Source organism: Notothenia coriiceps, unplaced genomic scaffold, assembly GCF_000735185.1.
Source record: "Notothenia coriiceps isolate Sejong01 unplaced genomic scaffold, NC01 NC01_scaffold00037244, whole genome shotgun sequence".
In the NCBI taxonomy this organism is placed as follows: Eukaryota; Metazoa; Chordata; class Actinopteri; order Perciformes; family Nototheniidae; genus Notothenia; species Notothenia coriiceps.
In genome coordinates this window covers 12,601,888-12,623,232 of record NW_011369945.1, presented here as the reverse complement: position 1 = coordinate 12,623,232, position 21,345 = coordinate 12,601,888, and the positions used below count along the sequence as shown (strand labels likewise).

General features: G+C 38.2%; 2 protein-coding genes and 1 long non-coding RNA gene across 7 annotated transcripts in view; 2 read left to right on the top strand and 1 right to left on the bottom strand.

Annotated features, from left to right (window-relative positions):
• Positions 1-21,345, bottom strand: part of LOC104965314 (protein kinase C beta type-like) — a 469,227-nt gene that overhangs the window by 297,528 nt on the left and 150,354 nt on the right. The gene's annotated exons all lie outside the window — the stretch shown is intronic.
• Positions 1-21,345, top strand: part of lmo3 (LIM domain only 3) — a 224,206-nt gene that overhangs the window by 174,401 nt on the left and 28,460 nt on the right. The gene's annotated exons all lie outside the window — the stretch shown is intronic.
• On the top strand, positions 16,107-17,317 carry LOC104964710 (uncharacterized). Its single transcript, XR_800455.1, has 3 exons — positions 16,107-16,370; positions 17,087-17,147; positions 17,236-17,317. It is a non-coding gene; the product is annotated as an uncharacterized lncRNA (long non-coding RNA).

Below are 21,345 nucleotides of genomic sequence, written 5' to 3'. Positions count from 1 at the left end.
CTTCTGTGCTCAGGTACCGTTGCCCACGGCTGGTGTTAAGAGCTTTTTCGTAGGTCGAGGCAGTATCGTAGACAGCTACACCAACTTGTGGTTGACGAGTGAAGGTATACTTTTTTTTGCAATAGCATTTCCTATTTTAGTATGTGAACATAAGTCGTCTATCGGAAACGAATGACGAACCTTTCAGTCGTGTATTACGGTAGCAATTCTTTCTACCAAACCGCCGTAATTTATAGCACATCAAGAATAAATAAGGACTAGTCTCTAACCCGTAGTCTTTCTCGGCCTTTGATAGAAATGGACAAGGCAACACATTAAAGGGTTATTTCAATCATCCATTATAAAACAAAACTATAATTAAGGTGGAAAGATAGTTGAACGTGGGGCCAAGCACAATTCTGGTAGAAGACACAACGTAGCACCAAAAAGGTAGGAAACACAATGTTTATTAGATTTTTTAATATACCACACTATGTTTTATATGAAGCAGGCAGTTGATTGGCCTTTTGTCGTCATATAAAAGGACAATCTGTGACATTTGAACTTGGCAAAAAAAAATTGGGTTTGGTCTGGATGACCAATTTCGTGGTAATGTGCAATCTCATTAACGTCACGTGCCTCTAAACACAACGAAAATTACTCGACAAATTACGGAAAAAGAAATTGCGAGAATAAACCATTTCGTGCAAACTTACGGAACACAACTTCCACGATTATATTTATGTTGAACGACGAACTGATTCGAGAGACGTACAACACAATTACACATATACGTGACTTTTGTAAATTGATATAATTCGTCTATGTTTTATCGACCCTTTCATTCTTCCAGACTATCTTTATAATCTTTCTTTTATGTCTTTATATTACATTCCGTAGCAGAGATCTTATTTTTTACATCAGTCCTACATGTCTTCTTATTATACTCGTACGAGTTTGTCTGTTTCAGTTACTTGGCAAATAATTTTGTAATTTATTTATAAATCCAATCTATCTTCATAACATCGTGACAACTCCGTTGGACATGCGGTTCATAAGAGTCGTAACGTCATTGACGTGGCCATCAACACATCTACTTACAGGTTATGGAAACTTTTAGAACATTTAGAACTTTCCCTACCGTTTTATAGAGTAATATGCTACAGCAAAATTACTTGCTAATTCTTATTGCTCGTTACTTTATACGAATATCCCTTAGAACGTCTATCGTAAAAACAGAAGGTTCGTCAGTGCTATTTTCATAGAGAGGACTACAACCGTGAACTGTAGTGGCAAGTGAACTTAAAATGCAGTCCATTGTATTCGGACTAAATTCCCAACAAATATAAAGCTCGTAGTAATTGTTTATCACATTCTCATATGCTTTTATTTAATTACCTCAGTTTTTATGGTCCAATTGGGATGACTTACACCCTCATTTAATGTTTAATCTCGTTATTTTAACGTACAAATGACGACGACATTGTTTTTGTAAAGGGTGACTCTAGTTATTTCATCATAGATAGAAATAGATAGATTTTACTAGCTAGCCGATGACGGTATAAAACGTTTAAACGGAGACTTGAACTGTTCACGTACAAGTTCCGATAAGTCATGTTGTCCTCCGCAGTGTCTGTATTCTGGTCGACAATTTATTTATAGAAAGATGGACTCGATAGTACCCCATATATAATTAGACGTACAGTTAAAGTGGGTAAATATTACTATACTATTTTATTTTACCACTATTGTGGTTACACAAAGGGTAGGGTATTTTGGAGGTCCTAATTGTCCAAATTTCATGCGTTGACATTATGCTATATTCATGCTTTTGCATAAATTTTGATGTAAGGGTCAATCTCTACACGGTATCTGTACATGCTTTGTGTGTATATCGGTCGTAACACATCAAGACCCCCCCCCCCCACACCAGACAAGCTTAGTACAAAACCTATCCTACGGTCAGCAACCGAAGTACGGGAAAGTTTCCACGACAAACCGCCGCGGCCCGCATTGGACCGCGTGCAGTGGTTGTAGGTGCTATGTCCTCGAACTCCTGATTAGTGTCCCAAAGCTGTTTGTTTTCGCATCGACCCAGCAGGCGTCCTTTCTATAGGACCTCCTCCTCCCAGTCCATCACGAGCGTACGGATTTGATGCGCCATTTTGTAACAGTCTTAGCTGTCCCCTTTTGTGTTGGCTTTTCGTAACATGTGGAACATCTGCGGCTACTTACCCTCGCCTCCGCGGCACAAATCTTACCTTGCTTTTGTTTTGGTTTGTTTTTTTTTGTTTTTTTTTTTTTTTTTTTTTGTTTTTTTTTTTTTTGTTTTGCTTTTTTCTTTTTTCTTTTTTTTTGGTGGTGTGTGTTTTTTTTTTTGTGTTGTTTTTTTTTGTTTGTTTTGCTTTTATTTTTTTTTTTTTGTTTTCTTTTTTTGTTGACGACCGGTGTGAAATAAAAGGTAATTCCAATCCGTCTCCTTTTCTATTGACTATTGTTCGTTGGTCCATGTGTTAGATCGTCCAGGCACCACCGTTGTGCGTGATATGTAGGGTTACGGCTGCCATTTACACGAGGTATTCAAGTGTGACATGTTTAGTTCGGGTTACTGACAACACATGTATTGTCCTATTACCAAAAAAATCGACTACTCACAGCGTCTATAGTGATATTTGTCAGCTGTCATTCCTCTGTTTGAATGAAAGGTCCACATTTTTAAGAGGCAATCGGGGTTTAACCTTTACCCTGCGAACGAAACGGAAATCGACGGCAGCTGTACCTGCCTGCTACGCCACGAGGACTCGCAGTTATGCGTCGGGCGGTCCTTGCCTTGGTAACGTAGTCCTTTCGAGAACGCAGCAATACTTCGACTTTCCTCTTAGCCACGAGTTGTTGATCGGCGCGGTTTCCTGCGAGACCTGGTTCGCAGCGAGACAACGCTTAAACGCTCACTGCTGGTTGTTCAATCGTCAATGTATCATTGACTTCGGCCTATGCACGTTAGAGCAATCGTCACATAGGCATGGGGGTCTGACCAGTTTAAACTTAGAAATTTTTTCACAAGTTTGATTTTTACTGACTGTACGTATTTTCTCCATCGTACAGGATCGTTAGACTTTGGTTATTTCTGGCTACTAGAACCTATGACTAGTATTTCGCAGTTGTTCTCAAGCCTGGACCTGGTACAACCCTGTGAGCAGTTTGTTTTTTCGCATCTGGTACAGAAACTTTGGGTTTCTTGAATATAAACAACGTGTTCTTCCTCTTTCTTTCTTGAAACTTTTATTGACCTTCAACCGAGCGTCTGGTCGCGAGAGACACCTGTGGTAGACGCTTTGAGACACGCGTATTCTCGTTCGTGCAATGATCGAAGTCGTTTTCGTGTTTCTGAATGTTCGAGAAGGAGAGATTACCAAAAAGAGAGAGAGATTAGATTATATAACCAGGAGAGTCGAGAATGCTATTGAGGGGATGTCCTATAGGAAATAGAGAAGAGTTACTGACCGACTAACGCTGCTGCAGAGTGGTATGTGAGTATTTGCTTTTGTGGTTTTCTTTGTATTCTATTGGTTATATTGTGGTTAGACATATGTGGTGCGTACTTTAGTCTGAGACTCATCTAATGGTTGTGAGTGTTTAATGATAGTAGATTGAAGTTTACTTGATAGTCTAACCCCTTAGCTAATATATCTCTATGGACTCGGTTTCATGTATGCATGCGTCAGACATATATTAATCTAATGTAAGGTCTTACTGTAGGATTTTTATACAAGTTTTGCTATATTAGTGTGTTCATATGTTATCTGTTGCAACAATTTTTGGTGTATTCTTAGTTTAATCTATATATTGGTGCAGTACAGACTACCTGGTAAGTTTTACCATTTTCGTGTACTCCATGGTATACATTTATGTGGTTATATTGTTCTCTTTGTCATACATTCTCCTAAAGATCTGGTATTTTTTGGATATGCTCTAACAGGTGGTATTATGTTGATTCTGTCGGTGTATATTGAGTATCTTATGATATTCATGTTTTCATTGATTTTATGTAAATGAGTTCATGACCTGAAATCACTTGTTACCTCCATTGATCCCGACCGCTATTAGCTCAAAAATGTGCTTGTCGCACTAACGTGAGGTACTTACGAGCTTACTGCGTGTAGCACTTTGTAAGCTCATATTACACACAGTTTAGTTCAAGGGCGGCGCCGTTTACTCGCGAAAGAAAAGGGGAGTACTCTGTGGTCAGGTGTGTGCGTCGCCGGTTGTGCGTCCGGGCGATTGACGGTGTTTGTTGTGTGTACGTGTCACTGTCTTCAGTCCGAGCTGTATTCTTCCCGGGCGACCCGAGCCTTCGTTATAAATCTGGGGCCGGGTCTATTGCATGAGGTGACGGGCGAGCCGGTGATTTTTTATATACGAATTTTTTTATTTTACAGGTCACATTCCATGAAAACTGTCGTTTTTAAAGGCACTCCCGCCAACGCAACAACCCACTGCAAAGAAATAACTCTTATCCAACGGGCGCGAGGTGTCCGTTTGCCTCGGACACTTCGGACGAGCCGGTCCCTGCTTCAATTTCCTCTCACTGTCCATGCCTTACTTTCTTCTCCTCTTATTTCAAAGTCCGGTCGAACTGCTACCTCAACAAAAGATCACCACGTCACTGCCAGGATGTTGGGGAAAATATTAGATAGCTAATCTAAATACTAAGCTTTAATTTTTTGCATCCCATTGTACACCTATACTAGGCCGACTTGTTTTGCACGTAACAGTTCTGACCAACAAAAGGTGTTGGAATAAAGGTCGATAAAAGGTTTGCGGTTACCTCTTTACGTTACGAAAAAACACTCTTGGTCGTCGACTGAATGGACCAAAATCCTTGCAGGACGTGGAGGGGGCGGTTTTATCTACCGGTTATATTTTTTCCAGAGACAGCCGAGACTGTGCAGTACGGCTGGATCACGACGCTTTGTTACCCATTTTCACTTTCCTCATCTTTTATCTTTTCCATAACCGATAATCCCTTTACAGGGTCGTCAAAACTCCTTTATAATTAGACGATTCAAGTGATTCGTTGAACACCCTACTAGTATACTTTTTCATGATATTCTAATATTTAGAGATAGGATATTTGAGTTTTCTTAAGCTGTATGCCATAATCAGCAATATTAAAATAATAAAAGGCTTGCAATATTTCAGTTGATTTGTAATGAATCCAGAATGTATGACATTTTTGTTTTTTTAATTGCATTACAGAAAATAAAGAACTTTATCACAATATTCTAATTTTCTGAGACAGTCCTGTACTGCTGCTGGATATCATTACCTATAATTTGCTGTGTCATTATTTATTAGTGTTTGTTTTAGCTAATAATCTGAATCTATGAAGTTACCAAAACTGTCAAATTAAAGTACTGGAACAATAAGAACATTGGCTTGCAAAATAGTATCATAGAAACACAGAGAAACGTAGGAATTATTCACCTCTGATGGGCTGGAAGTAGTGTATTGTACTGGTTCAACAATGAACTTGTAGTGATATTATGAGAATGGGCCTCAGCATGTGTTGGGGTACCAGCAAAGAAAACTTTTCTAGCATTTGAGGCTGCCTTTATGGCATCCTATCATGTTTTCTCAATTTAAAATAAACTCTCTAGAGGGCACTGCATCTTTTTCTCTATACACACAAAGGACCACTCTTGGGCACGTTATCACATATTCTCCACAGAAGAGCATGCTAAGAGTCCACTTTATTGCATATTATCTACCATTACAACCAAGAGAGCTGAATTTTTTTCTTAACATGGGAACACCAAGGGGTATGGATGTATAGCCCTCTTACTGTATTTCTATAGTTAACCATTTTTTTATTTGTGAGGTAAAATAACAGTTATTAAATGAAAGACCATATAAATAAACAATTAACTGAATTCATTTATATATTCTTTGTGCCCGACACAGTCCACAATCCCAAATGTTTCAAATGTTTAAGTTGCAGAGTCAGCATAGAGACAATGTGTTATTTCCAGTGAGGGGTAACGTAAAGTCTCCTTAATGCTTTGAACATAATTCAAAGTTATTTGATATACTGTTGTGCAGTTTTATAATAAATAATAAAGTTTTCTATTTTAGATGCTGATGATTTGTTTTAAATCAGTTTAGAGAAAGTACAAAGTAGCATAAGATGTGAATACTAAAGTTCAAGTACTTCCAAATTGTTCTCAACTACTTAAGTAAACCTAATAAGCTACGTTCCAGCAATAATATGCAAGGGTCGATTCTACCTGCACAATGTCTACTCTTAATATTTCTGGTAAAATAGCATTTATACTTCTGGAGTATTCTAATAAAGGTATTGCCACTTTAATCATCAACATATTTTGAACAGGATCTTAAATATAAATGCTTTCAAAATCTGTATCCTGTGTTTGTTTGTGGAAAAAGTTCCCCGATGTTGTTTTGGCAGCGTGAGGAAGTGAAGCGGCTCAGCATGCAGTCAGAGATCATTTGGGCTCAAACTTCGCTCTGTGTCTGTTTCTCACATCAGAAACTGAGAGAAGAGTAGGGCTGACTACAGGATTCCTTCTGCATACTTCCACCGCTCAACAGCTGGAACTCATATTTGTAATTTCAAGTATTAAATTAAAGAGTCATATTTCAAGTATTTCAATCTTTGCAATATGAAGAGGTGTTTGCAGATTTATCGTCCTGCATGTGAGACAGCTTTACTGACGGTCAACAACAAGTTTTTTCTCAACTTCAAAATGTGTGGTTGAACTCCAACACAAAGCAACTGGAGGGTGAAAATATAATCACACCTTAAACACACCTTTTTATCTTAAGGCCAGATATAAAAGCATTATTGTTTTTGTACATTACGACCTATGACGTATTGGCATACAAACCTTTGCAACACATCAACATTGTTTTATGAATTTAGCCAAGACTAAGAATCTACTGAAGGATCGTTATACCAGTATTGGTGATAAATAAAATGAATAATTACACATGATCAGGGTAGAGGACTGTAAGGATTAGGCCTGGGAACCGTAGGGTTGCCGGTTCAAGTCCCCGAATATACCTAAATATGGAGTGTGGACTTGGAGAGATCCCCTCCTTCCCACTGCTCTTACTAGGATGGGTTAAGTGCAGAGGTCCAATTTAACTTTGTGTGACAAATAAAGAGGGTTTCATCCTCCGATTCTAATCATATTGTGGTGAGAATCCATAATAAAACATCTCGTATAAAAACTTGGAAGGTTGTGGTTTTTGATCCCAGCCCTTGCAGTCAAAATGTCGATGTATCCTTGGGCATGATACTTAACCCAGAGTTGCTCCCAATGGAAAGGCTAATGGTGAAGGAATGTGTGTGGGTGTTAGCTTCCTTGAGGAAGTGGTACATTGCTCTTTATAAATGGGGTGCAAATGGGTGAATGATGACTTGTAAATGTTAAGCACCTTGAGGGGTCGTAAGATGGGATGAAGTGCTATATAAATACGGTCCAATTGACATTTTATACATTTATGGTAATTTACTTTCCACCACTTGTGTTAAGAGTTAAAAAACGCACAATAAACAAAGTTGAAATATTGCAATAATACCGTTTTTGTTGATGATTTTGGCCACAATTAAAACTACACATATTAACGTAATATGGCGTTTGCAAAAGCAGGGAATTGACTTTGGGGACTAACATTTGTACCAATTTTTATGAAAATCTATTAAGTTGACATATGCTCATCTGGAATGAACTCTTAGTACTGACATTTCTAGAGCCATGCTGCCTGCAGGTAATTCAATGTATTCAAAAGAATAATGGGTTTTGAGAGTTTCTAACACTAATACTAACATAGATTTACATTTAACGATAGTGCATGCACTCAGATTGGTCCGCAGTGTTGTACCAACAAGGGGAGACAGAGATTTTAGAAACCCCCCCCTTGGACAATCAAGCATTGTTCTCGTGGAAGATCTACTCACATGATTGTTGTTGCTTCATTTTGTAAAAGAAAAAGTACCCGTGATGTTCCAGAAAACACCTCATCATCAGTTGAGCAATGGACAATTCAAAACAGAAACATCTCGTGGAAAACATGAGCAGAGGTTATATGTCATGTAAGGAAAGTGTTAACTCTGGCATCTCAACTACTGTAATTATAAGGATTATGTACAATTCATCAGAAGCAGATGTTTGTTGGCTTTCAGAAATAAAAACAATGTTTATCTAAAGAGACATTATGTATGGAAGCAAAACGGTGCCAAAAAATGAAAAGTTATTTACATACTCAGTCTGAACTCAGTCCAATTAGGTTTCTTTTCAAATTGGAACCACACAAATTCATATATATATACCATATTTGAATACTATACATTAAGTGTAATCTAAATGAAACATTAAAGAGAAACTGAAAACTGCTTTTCAGTTTAAACAGGCATCCTTTCACAAATAATAAAAAAGTATTATAATGTGTAGTAACTGATTGTGTTTAACTTGTGCGATCAAAAGCATAATTTGTAATCATTGAAAGCAGTGAGTGGGATTTCGCCATCTTCCCGAGTCTCCACCTTAACTGGCGGAAAAAAGAGATTCCTCTTTGGAGGTCAAGCTGATTTTTTGAAGGGTTGAAATAATGGAGAGGTCTTGGTCTCAAAACCACTTTTTTAAAGGTTTTGGTCTCGTCACAGGTTCCGTCTCAGAAACTTTAATCAAAGAATGGGCAAGACCACAACTGCTGGGTTATCTCTAAATTACAAAACAATGGTAAACATCTCTGCAATTCGTCTTGGTCATTCTATCAAGACTTTTTCCATGGCACAAATATATATAATATGGCAATAAATGAGGTAATTTAACCAAAATCCTCATTTGTATTTCATGTGTAATTTTATGGGAATGTAAATCTTACTGATATTTAGAACAATGTTGGACAAGTGTGTCAGTGTAGGAGTGGCACTGGTCTGGGTATTGACTCAACGTAAATCCTTTAAAGTATTGGTATCCTGTTCTCTTTACACTTGGTGTAGGTCGTGACATGGACTCGGTTTAGGTGTTCTTGACTACAAGACTTTTACATTTATAAAATGGGATCAGGATCGAAAGAGATATAAAAAGTAACAGTATATAAAATGTACTAACTCTAAAGGAGAGTTATTATCACTCAGTAAAATTCAGGGTCAAACTCACAGTGAGGTACTCTATTGGTCATAAAATGTGTATTATAATGATATTTCTTTGCTTCCATAAATTCCAAATAGCAGGTATCATTGCTAGAAGGAGCATCAGCAGCCAAAATAAAATAAAAAAAGTTTAATGATCAGAGTTCATCAGTAACCAGCGGACATTGGGGTTTGTTTCAGGAATGAACTTTCCGTCATACTGGATTATGTTGCATAATAAAAAGCATCCCATTCAGATTTAGAGGTTTGTATTATCGTTTGCAAGTTCAGGCGCTCTGTAGTTCAGAGAACATAACTGTCTCCTTTTAACCAGATGTTTTAACGACCTCAGAACGGGAATCATGAGGCCGATTGCGTGGAGTTAACTGTGGGAGGATTATGAGAAACCTAAAATTAAATCATCTGTGGAATGAGACATACCAAATACAAGAATAGGCTACTTTTTGAAAACAGTAAAAGATGGGTTAACTACTCAAGTTGTAAAGATAAGATGAATTCACTGTACAAGAACTGTCTCATCAAATATCCTGGTATAAAATTTTTATTTTTTACTACGATACTCAAAGAAAAAAGAACAGAATTATATTAATAAACAGCATCATAGAGTTGAAAAATAGCACAAACTTGCGGTTGCAGCATCACACTCTGATGTATTTAGAAAATGTATATTTCTTATAGACTTCAAACACTTTTTAACAAAAGAACTCTGGAGCATTAGTGTACGTCGTGAACAACAAAATGCTGTATATCAGTGTTGGACCACATTTGTGCGAGATTAAATATACTTTTTTTTCATGTGTTGTTTGTTGCTCTGGGATTAAGTAAACTAGGAAGAGTTTGACATTTAAACTAAAGCATGTTAGTTAACATGTAAGTAGCACAATAGCATATTTAATTAATTACTACATGAAAGTTCACATGAGCTACAATAATATATTTTGATCATAAATAATTAACATATACTGCAGGTTTGCAACTGTAAAGCCTTGTTGCTCCTGTCTGTACTAAGCTCATACTTTTTTAAAGGTGCCCTATTCTGCTCATTTTCAGGTTCTTATTAGTATTGTGTGCTTCTACTGTGTTTCATGTTTCCATGCTTTAATGTGTTGGAGAGTGTTACATGGTGATGTCATTATGTTACGGAAGTAAACAAAGCAGTCCAATGGCAGCGTTTCAGGCAGGGGGGGGGAATGTGTTGAAGAGGAACTCCCTCTGGAGGGAACTTGGGGATTTTAGCCTTTGAAGACCATTTACATGCACAGAAACCTATACAACACAATACAGGAGAGGGAACCCCCCCAAAAGCATAAAAGGGCCTCTTTAAATAAGTATAAATAAGCAAATGTACACAACAGAATGACCTTCACTTTTCATACCTATTTGTCAGTAAACTGCTACAACAACTTAGTGTCACTAGAAATTGAAAATAATCTCCAGCTTGAAATAAATCTGCGATATGATGAACCACTACACTATTTTATGCTTGTGAAAGTCAGCTACCTTGTTACATGTGACCTGCAGTAAGTAGCTTATTAAAATTCAAATAAGATCAAACAGGACTTCCTGTGTTGAATTAATTATTTACCTGATTAATTATGAGGTTGCCCTTCACGGAGGAAAGAATTGTGAGTTGAATCGATTCCGATCTTTACATGAGGAAAGGTTTCAAACCCTTGGAGGCACTTAAGACCCCAGCAATGAGTAATTTAATTAAACATTTAAAAGTGAAATACTATTATCCATGTGTAAATATAGAAATATTATTAAGTAATACCTGCATTAGAGAAGGACTTGCAGTTAAGTATGACGTTTTTCTTGGCCATCTAAAACAGTTACAGATATGTTTAAACATGTGAAGCTAAACACAGCATTTCCACCGATTTTCATATTAAGTCTTTGTTTGGGTTAGTTTACATTTTCCCAGATCACAACTCCAGATACAACCTTTGTGGTTTTCCTCAAACACACTTTCTAAACAATTTTTGGGCTTGTCCTAAACTTTTGGGAGATTTTTGGTGCTATGTTTTTGACATTCTAACTTAAGTTCTAGGGGGCCTAGAAAGAACCATGCCCTCTTCTGGCAATTCGGCCATTTGAACGACACTAAAGTTAAGGAATGTATTACCGTAAACACATTTTTAGCGCATCGTAGAATACTTTCCCCTGGAAATCTCCATCGTTATCATCTCAAAGGATGTTTTAATGGATCTTTAAATGTGCTAAAGGATGTAATGATCATTCAACTACGACACTATTTAAAAAAATGTTGCAACCTTTCTGTAGTACTACCTGAATAGAACTCACCTCAGTGGTCGGTTGCAATATTCTTGTCCAAAAATGTAAATGACTGGATTGTTAAGTGGACTACATGGCCATACCTAAGTGGACTAAGGGCTTGGACTGTGAGCCGTAGGGTCGCCGGTTCAAGTCCCCGAACAGACCTAAATATGGAGTGTGGACTGCTACTTGGAGAGGTCCCAGTTCACCTCCTGGGCCCTGCCGTGGTTCCCTTGAGCAAGGCACCGGACAACCCCCTTCCCGCCTAACCCCCATTGCTCCCCGGGCGCTGTACAATAGCTGCCCACTGCTCCTATTGCTAAACTCCTGGTACTAGGATGGGTTAAAAGCAGAGAACACATTTCACTGTGTGTGCTGTGTGCTCTGCATGTGTGACCATTAAAGAGGGGTTTCATCCCTCCCAATTATATTCTATTCTATATAGGGTTGTTGTTTTGTTATTTATTTGCTTTTTTGATTCCCTTTTTCCTCATTTTCATTCTAATTTAACAGACTGTCCCTAGTCTACTAGCAGGTAGTTATTAAATCATTTGGCTCATGGTGCAACACCTACAAGTCATATTTGAAAATTGGTTTAATATATTTATTTTTCCCAATTTTTTTTAAATGAACCGTCTTCTACTTTTTAAAACATTCTCCGGTGTCAAGACAACAATTAATGAGCTCGTTAAGGGAGTTTAATTTCTGAGACTCATGCACACAAACAAGTACCTTCATACCAGATGGTGTTGGCGTGAGAGAGCACTTCCTCTCCTGTACCTGCAGTTTTAGGTCATTAGAGAAGCCTACAGCTGCTGCCATGATGTGACTGCATGGGGAGTTCTCCACCAGCAGGGGGCAGAGGTGGGCTTGACAGTCATTTCCTGCTGACAGTGACCTTTGTCACAGTGGACCTGTCATTGAGACAGCACACATGTTGAAATCATGTCATGATTAAATGCCTCAGGAGATGAAATCTCACGTCAAGATTAAGGGATTTGGTCTTGACGTGAGCCGAGGTTATCACAGTGTGACTGGGTTCCTGTAAGCTATGCAGGGAGACTTGATGGATACCAGGCTTTCAATTTCCAACCCCCCCTACTGTTTGTGTGGGATACATATGTTGAAATTCACCTGCTGTTACCCGCTGACCTGCTGCAGGCTAATTGATAGTTATAGTGCTGTTAGTCTGGAAGATTATTATCACTTTAAACACAGATCAAACAGTTCACAGTCTTCATGTGGTGCACAGTTTGAAATTCATGTTCGGTATTTATCAAACAGAAAAAATTAAGATTCTGCACCAAGGGAAAGATAAAAACCCTTCAGTTTTACTCACAGACTTAATGGTCAAAACGGTTTCTTATTTTCTTTGACGTATGAATTTAAGACATCCAGTAGTAGGATGTAATTAACACAAACTGTATCGTTTTTCTGTATTCCCATCTTATTAGGTGGCGCGGGCACATCAGTTTATTGATCTTGCTGATTCATTAAAAGCATATCTCCCTATCTATGCGTAACATAAATGCTTCATGAATTCCACTGAGCTGGAACCAACATAGTTAAAGACATATATTTGCAATTGAGAAATGAAAACACAATTTTCCGGGGCATTGCCAATTTGTTGACCAGGTTTGTGCTCAGCTGAGCAAATGTTTTTGATAATATTGACAATAATACAGTGATCTCTCCTGGGATAGCATGCTGCCTTACATAAATGACCTATTCATCACAACTGCTCCTTTAATGTTGAAAAAACAAATGAAATACTGTCTACTTAGATGATCCTGCTGAAAGTGTTCTTGTTAAGTCTTTTTTGTTTCAAGTGAATGCCCCAAAGATATTTCGCATCACATGCATATCATCAGATTGTTAGGCATAAAGAGATCTTAGACTCTTGTCCTTTGACCATTATTTATTCAGCAGTTTAAGCTTTCTGCAATGACTTTGCAATGTCCCATAAACCCTAGTTCATTTCTGGCTAAAATACAGTCATCTTACTGGTAGCATGATGGTGTTTGGTAACCTGACTATAAAGAGTAGGACAGTAAACACGGCTCCATAATTCATAGGAAGTTACGTGGATTATTTTCATTCCTTCCTCAGGAAAATACAGAGCATCAGAGGTCGGACTGTTTTACCTCCAGGCGGTTAGACTTCTGAACAGCATGCCCTTTAAATCACTCACAGATTTATTATTGTAGTATGTTTTATTAGTTTTGTTTTTGAGTCAGGGCAGATGCATTTCATTGCATTTGAGCTTTCTGAATGTATATGATAGTTAACTAGAACTTGACCTTAATGTAATAAAATCCTATCTCCTATATAATAATATACATTATTCTGAAATCCTGCATAATAACAAGAGTACTTTTACTTTTTGTACTCATGATTTGGTACTATTATTTACTTCAAGTAAGATTTTTAAAGCATGATCCTTTGTAACAGAGTTCTTAAACTATTGTGTTATTATACTTTAACTTATCTGAATACCTAAACCACCATTGAAGACATCTAACTGTTGTATGTATTCAGCTTTTATGCAACTTCATTGTCTCTAATCGATTTGTTCTCCCCTACAAAAGGATTACAATTACCTTTGCCTTATTGTCTAACTTTCAAAATTAAATATCCAAAGTGTTTCTAACATCAATATAAAGGGAATTAACTTCAATCAAAAGTTAGTTTGAAGAGCCAAACTGCACTACTCTGAAAGCTGCATCTTGCTTTAGACCAATGCTACATTGCATAGTAATGGCAAAAAAAACCTTTCAGAATGTGTTTCCCTTCTATAAACAGGGGGGGCTTTAAAAGCAAATTTAACAGAGAGCAGAAAACAGAAAAAAGTATGAAATAATTCTACAGCAAGTGCTAAATAATAACTGAAGTAATTATAGTCAGGGTTAAAGCAACCAATAAAAGGAAGTCCACCAGTCTGACATGACTCACGCTGGGCTAATGTAATTAGCGACGGGGAAGGTCAGGATGTGGCAGCCACACTCAGCCAGAGCTTCTGTTGGTGTGCTGATGTTGAGAGTGGTGGTGGTAGCAGTCTTTATTTCATAGAGATTTGTTCCAACATAATGAGGATGCAAAAGCATTCTTGACTGTGAACAGCTATATCAAACTGCCTCTTGAGCATAAATAGTCCCATGTAAATTGAACACAGTTAAACATGCAATATGTTCCGTGACACATGTTTCAAATAAATACGGGGCAGTATTTCACCTCTGCTAGCTCGATAGAATCTCAATTTACAGTCATCAGTTGTTAAAAGAGTCTTCGACAATATGTTAACTTGTGTTTTTAGTTTTTGTTGTAGCAGATTTATTTTAAAGGGGACCTATCATGCAAAATTCACTTTTTGATGTCTTTAATACATAAATATGTGTCCCCGGTGTGTCGGGGAACTCACGCAGCATCAGAAAATAAAACCCTTTCTCTTCCGTACCCACATCTTTTAAAACAGGGGTACAACGAGCGGATATAGATTTGCTGCCGATATTACGTAATTTTGGATGGTAGACCCACAGAGAGTTGCTATCAGAAACAATGCCTGACGTGTTTTGGACTAATCTCGTCTTTGTTTACATTAGCAAGCATCGCTAACACTCAGAACTAACATGTACTGGAGAGCACATGTGTTTAAAAAGCAGGAAATACAAAAAGGAAATCACCTTGTGATAAACCCGCAAGAGAATAATATAGTTATTGCTCAAAAATAATTTGAGCTCCATACTGTTTCAGAAATAATCCTTGATGTGGTTTAGAACATGATGGCGTTTTATCACAGCAGAATTTAACTTTATCTCCGGTAGAATTCTGATCAGGCAATAGCTCCGCCTCCTCTTTTTCTTTTTCAAGCTAAGGACCCAAAATCCGCGTTTCTCTAAAGAGGGCTGGAATAGAGGGATATGAAGGATGTCTAAAATGCATGATCTGTTTGTATTTTGAGAAAAACACATCATAGACATGTTTTTATATATTTTTTGTATATCTGAGATCCATAATATATGCCTAAAAAAATGCATGATAGGTGCACTTTAAGAATAAAAACATTCAAATGTATTCATTATTTTGTGTTTTGTATTCTATATCTACATTACTCTTTATCTTAGCATTGATATATTTACAGTTTTTTTATGTAATGTGTTTCTGTTGCAATATATCTTAATGCTTTAATGTTTTACTTTTATTTGTTGTAAAGCACTTTGAATTGCCTTGTGTTGAAGTGTGATATATAAATACAATTGCCTCATCTGCCTTGCTTTTTTATTTTGTATTTAATGCGGTCAGTCATTCAGTCTGTTTGACCAAACAGCTGGAACTCTAAGAGCCGGTCAAAATAACACTGCTAATTCTAATAATCTAATCATCTTGAAATCTTGATTAATTCTGAAAAGTGATTGTGTGATTAGTTCGCTTTACCGTTGTCAGGCTGTGGTGGTCTGAGGCCAGGGCAGGCTGTTGTTGATAGCCTACATGTGTATGGCGTTATATTTGTGCCTCTATCCTGAGCACGCAATGAAACATGTTGAGCATAGAAAATGCGATTGAGCGCACACTTGAACATTTTTGAGCACAGAGAAATATATTTTCTTTCATAAAACTCCTGCTCCGTGCGCAAGCAGACCGCTGCACGCGCTCTCTCTCCCCCGCTCGCTCGACCTCTCCACCCTGTGGGCGCTCAGCTTTGCCTGTGCTCGCTCAAGTTGTCACAGCGTTACAAATGTGCCACAAAACCAACCAATCGGAGAACTCGAGAAGGTCAATTGTGATTGGCTGGTCGTCTCCAATCATATCTTCTATCTGAGATGAGAGAGGGATTTTCGGTTGCCATCAGGCTGTTGACGTTCTTATTACACATCCGTCGTTGACATTACAGGACATGACAGACTCGAATGAAGAGAATAGCACACCACAGTGTCAGGTGAGTTATACATTTCTAGTTTTCTGATATCACGTTATTGTTTGCAATGCCTGAGTTTGCTAGCCGGCAACATAGCTATAGGGGTAGTTTAAGCAAACAGCTATCAAACCGTAGCCTACATGTACGCCATGAACCCTTCTGAGGTATTGATTACTTGCTGTAAGCATTAGAGGTGGCAGAATGACAAACATGTTTCTCTCTCTATCACAATTTTGGGTTGACCAGAACCTGGACCAACTTCTGTTTCCTGTTCTACAATGGGCATAGATCTTGCGTTAATTTTCAACCGGACAACTAAACAGATTAGGCTAGGACCGGATAAAGTTAGCAACACACGTTAACCATGAACAGCCTATTAATCCGTTCTCTTAATGTTTATTCCGTCCAACGTTGTGGAATTAGAGAGAAAGGGCTTCTTAACGTGCTTTTATCCGGGGTGGAGGGAGTTAAATATAACATTGGGGCGTGTGATTGTAGTGGGTGGAGGTGGTGAAATGAGGATATCCATTTTGGAGTTCAAGCTAGCATAATATAGTTAACGTTGCACACTAATAAGGAAGAGAGCTATTTTTGTGATACATTGCTATTGATATGGATTTAGAGTGGATATTTGAGACAAGTAAACAAAAACGTAATTTATGGGTGAGTGTTTTTAGCAGAGTCATATTATGTCCTTGTGATTCTGTTGATTATTACCTTTCTGTATTATGTTGCAGCTCAGCTGATTTTGGATTGATGGCAAAGGGAGAGGGACTTAAGTTAGAGTGAAAATACAAGGTAAGTTTAAAATAGGTCAGCCATTTCCCATTCCTATAGGTTGCGGATGTATCTAACCCTTTCTCCTGTCTTTGTCTCCCTCTCTCAGCACAAGAACCCCAGGGGGATTCAATGGAGCCTGAAGACCTGCAATGAGACCCTCACCCTGAGCCTGAGTCTCAACTCCAGAGTTTTGCAAGCCTCTCCCTGTTCCTTATTTTGATTAAAAGACATTAAGCTTCCCAATGGTGTGGTCTTCGTTTTGTGAAAAAATATACCTCACATATTTTGTTGATGTTGTTGTCTTTTGTGATAGTTAAAAGGCTCCTGCTGACTTGAGCCAGCCATTCTTTCCTCCTCTCTGTGTGCAGTGGGGGAAGCCGTACATGTGTACTCCTTTCTATGAGTGATTGGAGCATCCCAGAGCCACAGCAAACCATGGGGGAGACTATATGCCAGGACAAACACAGAGGAAAAGGCACAGACAAACTGCACGCATGCTATTGAATGTTTATTGAATTCCATTTATTTACAATGGATGTTCCTAAAACAACACATTTAACATCATCATGCTGCTGCTGCTGGCTAGTGCTTTGACTCATTGTGCTGTCAGTTGACAATCATTGATAGGCACCTGTCGGTCTCCTGTCCTTTCTGAAAGTCATAAAGATTACATTAGTCCATTAGATGACTTATGTCCTCAATTACAGAAGGATTACTCGGAAACCACCATGAATTAAAGAAATGGTAGAATGAATTATTAATCAGAATTTTGAAACCTTCCTTCCCTCCCTCTAAATATATCAATAAGGATGTGATGTTCTTGACTCATACAAGTTTTAAGAAGATAATATTTGTTTAAAAGAATTAAAAGCAATAAAACACACAGCAACAGGCCCTGTAAACCAAGGTTCAACGTTAGCCCAATACATGTATGTTTAACAGGTAAAAGATAGCCTTACTTCACACCATAAGTCCATAAGTATATTCTTTATACTTTTTGGAATGTCCCATGTTATTATCATATTTAAAGATGTTCACATTTTCATGATGATGTTATAGATTCTAGATCTTTTAACTGTCTAATAGAAGTACACATGCCCTTGTCTTTTGCTGCTGCCGCGTTAACATTTCCAATTGGTATCAATAAAGTACTTCTTTTGTTCTTAATCCCTCAAATATTAGCACATTTTACCCTAAAAAAAAAACAACACATTGGCAAAGTAACTACAGTACCCACTATCCGATATGTTAATTGTATAGCATAATTGTAAATCGAACAACAAACTAATACTATTGACCAACCATTGCCTACCGAACCATGAATCATTCAAACGTGATGCAAATGCATTTCTTAACCTGCCTGTTACTTGGGATGCTACATCGCTCATAGAAAGGAGACAACAGTCCGCGATTCCCCACTGAGACATAGAGAGCACAATCAGCAGGAGATAACTATCTGGAAAAGCCCGCCACAGCAACACTAATACCGGGGAACTTACTGAGCCCATGAAACTTATGTCTAACACAACGGAACTGACAATGCAAGCATTCTGGATTCGGACTTCAGGCGCCGGGTCGCATACATCTTAGGCTCTCTTGACATGGTCGCGAGAGAGCAGGACAATCAGGAGAAAGGGTTAGATGACCTTCCATCGAGCATCCTATCCGATTGGTCGCGTAAACTACCGTATTGTTCACATTCATCGTAACAAGCCTCGTGCCAAACAAATGAAGCCGAGCAGACATACAGCAGCAAAAGCTCAGAAGCGCGCGCACAGGTGGCTGTAGAGAGTCGAGCCATAAAGAGCTGAGGAAAAGGAGAGAGAAGAGCGCGTGCAGCGGTTCTAGCTTGCGCACGAGCGAGCAGAAAGTGTATCTATGAGAGAAAAATATAGCTTTCCTCTGTGCTCTAAAATGTTCAAAGCGCGTGCCGGCCAACCTGATCGCTATATTTCATAGCTCAACCTCGAGAACACCACATGTAGGCATACCATGCTTCATTTGCGCTGCACTCAAGGATCAGACAGCCCACATATATATAGACATTCCCTCCACCAACAGATCAAAGCACGTTAAGAACATTTCTCTCTACATCACACGTTACAACACAACATCAAGACACACACACAACTGATATCATAGTTCACAGCAACACACACACACAACCACACACATCAATACACACAAGCTTCTAGGTGGCGCTGAAGATGCTGCGCAAGGCCACATATTAACCAGAGACATTACTGCTAAAACAGCAGGTGGGGAGCAGCAGGTCCTAGCTTCTGTCATCATTTGCCCCTAATCCAAAGGCGACCCTAATTAAGGCTACAATATAAACCTAAAAGAGGATATCATGGCAGGCTTGTAAATATAACATCAGACCCACGGTGTGACACACAGAAAGCACAAGAAGCCCTCCTCTCCCCCCTCCACCACACTGCACAACAAAGACCGAGGCTGCCTGAGAGCAAAAAAGGAGGAACGGAAACAGCGGGAGAAGAACAGAATAAAGTAAAAAGTAGTAAATAATCCAACATTAGAAAGAATGAAATAAACAAAACAACTTAGGAAAAGAAAGAACACCTCGTAAAATGGAGTAAAGATAGAACGCGACATTATCAAAAGCCAAACATGGGTATGGGTATAGCTTGAATATAATGAATCTAAAGAGGAGATGGGTGGAGCAGGTGTCCTTGGCTCGCCACACCTATTCAAATCTAAAGTATAAGCACCTCGCCAATATACTTATATTCGGAGGCTGAAGTCCCAAATTCTGACTGAAACCTAACCACTTTTGGCTGTGGTCCTCTCAAAACACACAGATAAAACTCAAGGAGCATACCTCAAACCCCTCTTCCCCTGAAACAGACTGAAGGCTTTTCCCTGTATTACTTTATATTCAAACTGTTGAAAAAACCCTTACAAAGATTATGTTGCCCACCCGCACAAACACGACTTCATCATATCATAACACATAATTGTGTTTTTTCCTTTTTCGATACATAGAATGAATATCCTCAACATTATAGAACGAACATACTCAACATTATGTATTACTGCTAAAATCGGAAACTAATCAGCTATCAAGATATGTTGCCTTAAAGGANCAGAGCATCAACTAGTTCCTGAACAGTGTCCTTCACATGCTGATATCCAAGAGAGGGAGTTCCACAGTCACAAGATGGAGGAATAGAAAGCAGTATTCAATGTTTTGAATACTGCTTTCTATTCCTCCATCTTGTGACTGTGGAACTCCCTCTCTTGGATATCAGCATGTGAAGGACACTGTTCAGGAACTAGTTGATGCTCTGTATGTGATGACTACTTCCATTCTGGAGAGGATCACAGATACATGGATCCTGAGATTGAAGCTCAAGCCGGTGACGAGTGATATTTTTCTAACACAAGTCAATGAGACGCATCGAGTTCCAGTGAAAACATTGTGAAAAAAGGATGCTTACTTTCTTTGAATCCAGACGGTTGGTGCACGCTTTGGAGAACTGTAAGTATTTCTCTGGCAGTCTGCTCCAGCATCTGGACCACCTTACGGATATCCTGGAGCAAAGTTCAACCAAATCTTAAGTCAATACAACATGTTTTCTATTAACAGAAATACAAATGGATGTGCCTTAAAGTGTCAAATAAACCCTATATATGAAGTCTTTCACTTTTGCACTGCATTTAGTTATCAGAGTCGGTTTAATTACAAAGTGGGTTTACACATACGAGGAATTAGCTTTGGTGTAAATACAAAGACACAGAAAGGAGAATACGCTATATTTTAAAGTAGCAAAAAACGGTTATGCACTAAATGATGTTGTCTATTTGCACAGCTGCTTAGCCATAACACAGTATGCTATATTAAGGTCAGATCAATTAAAGGTAATTACTTTGAATTGAGCATTGCTTATTACTTTAGCATTTTCAAGATTCATTCAATTCAAGATTCAATGCTTTATTGTCATGTGCACAGTAGCTACAGTGTAGATAAGGCAATGAAATACTGAAGTCACAGGCTCCTCCAACAGTGCAACATGAATATATATATAATAGGACATAGAACACATAAGACTAATAAACAGATAAGCATTGTGTATTTTGATCAAAATTACTTGAGTAAATCTAGTTAGTTACTTAACACCTCTGCTCAAATGAAATAAATAGAAACGAGTTTGTGATAATATGATTTATATACATATCATGTACTNTTATATAT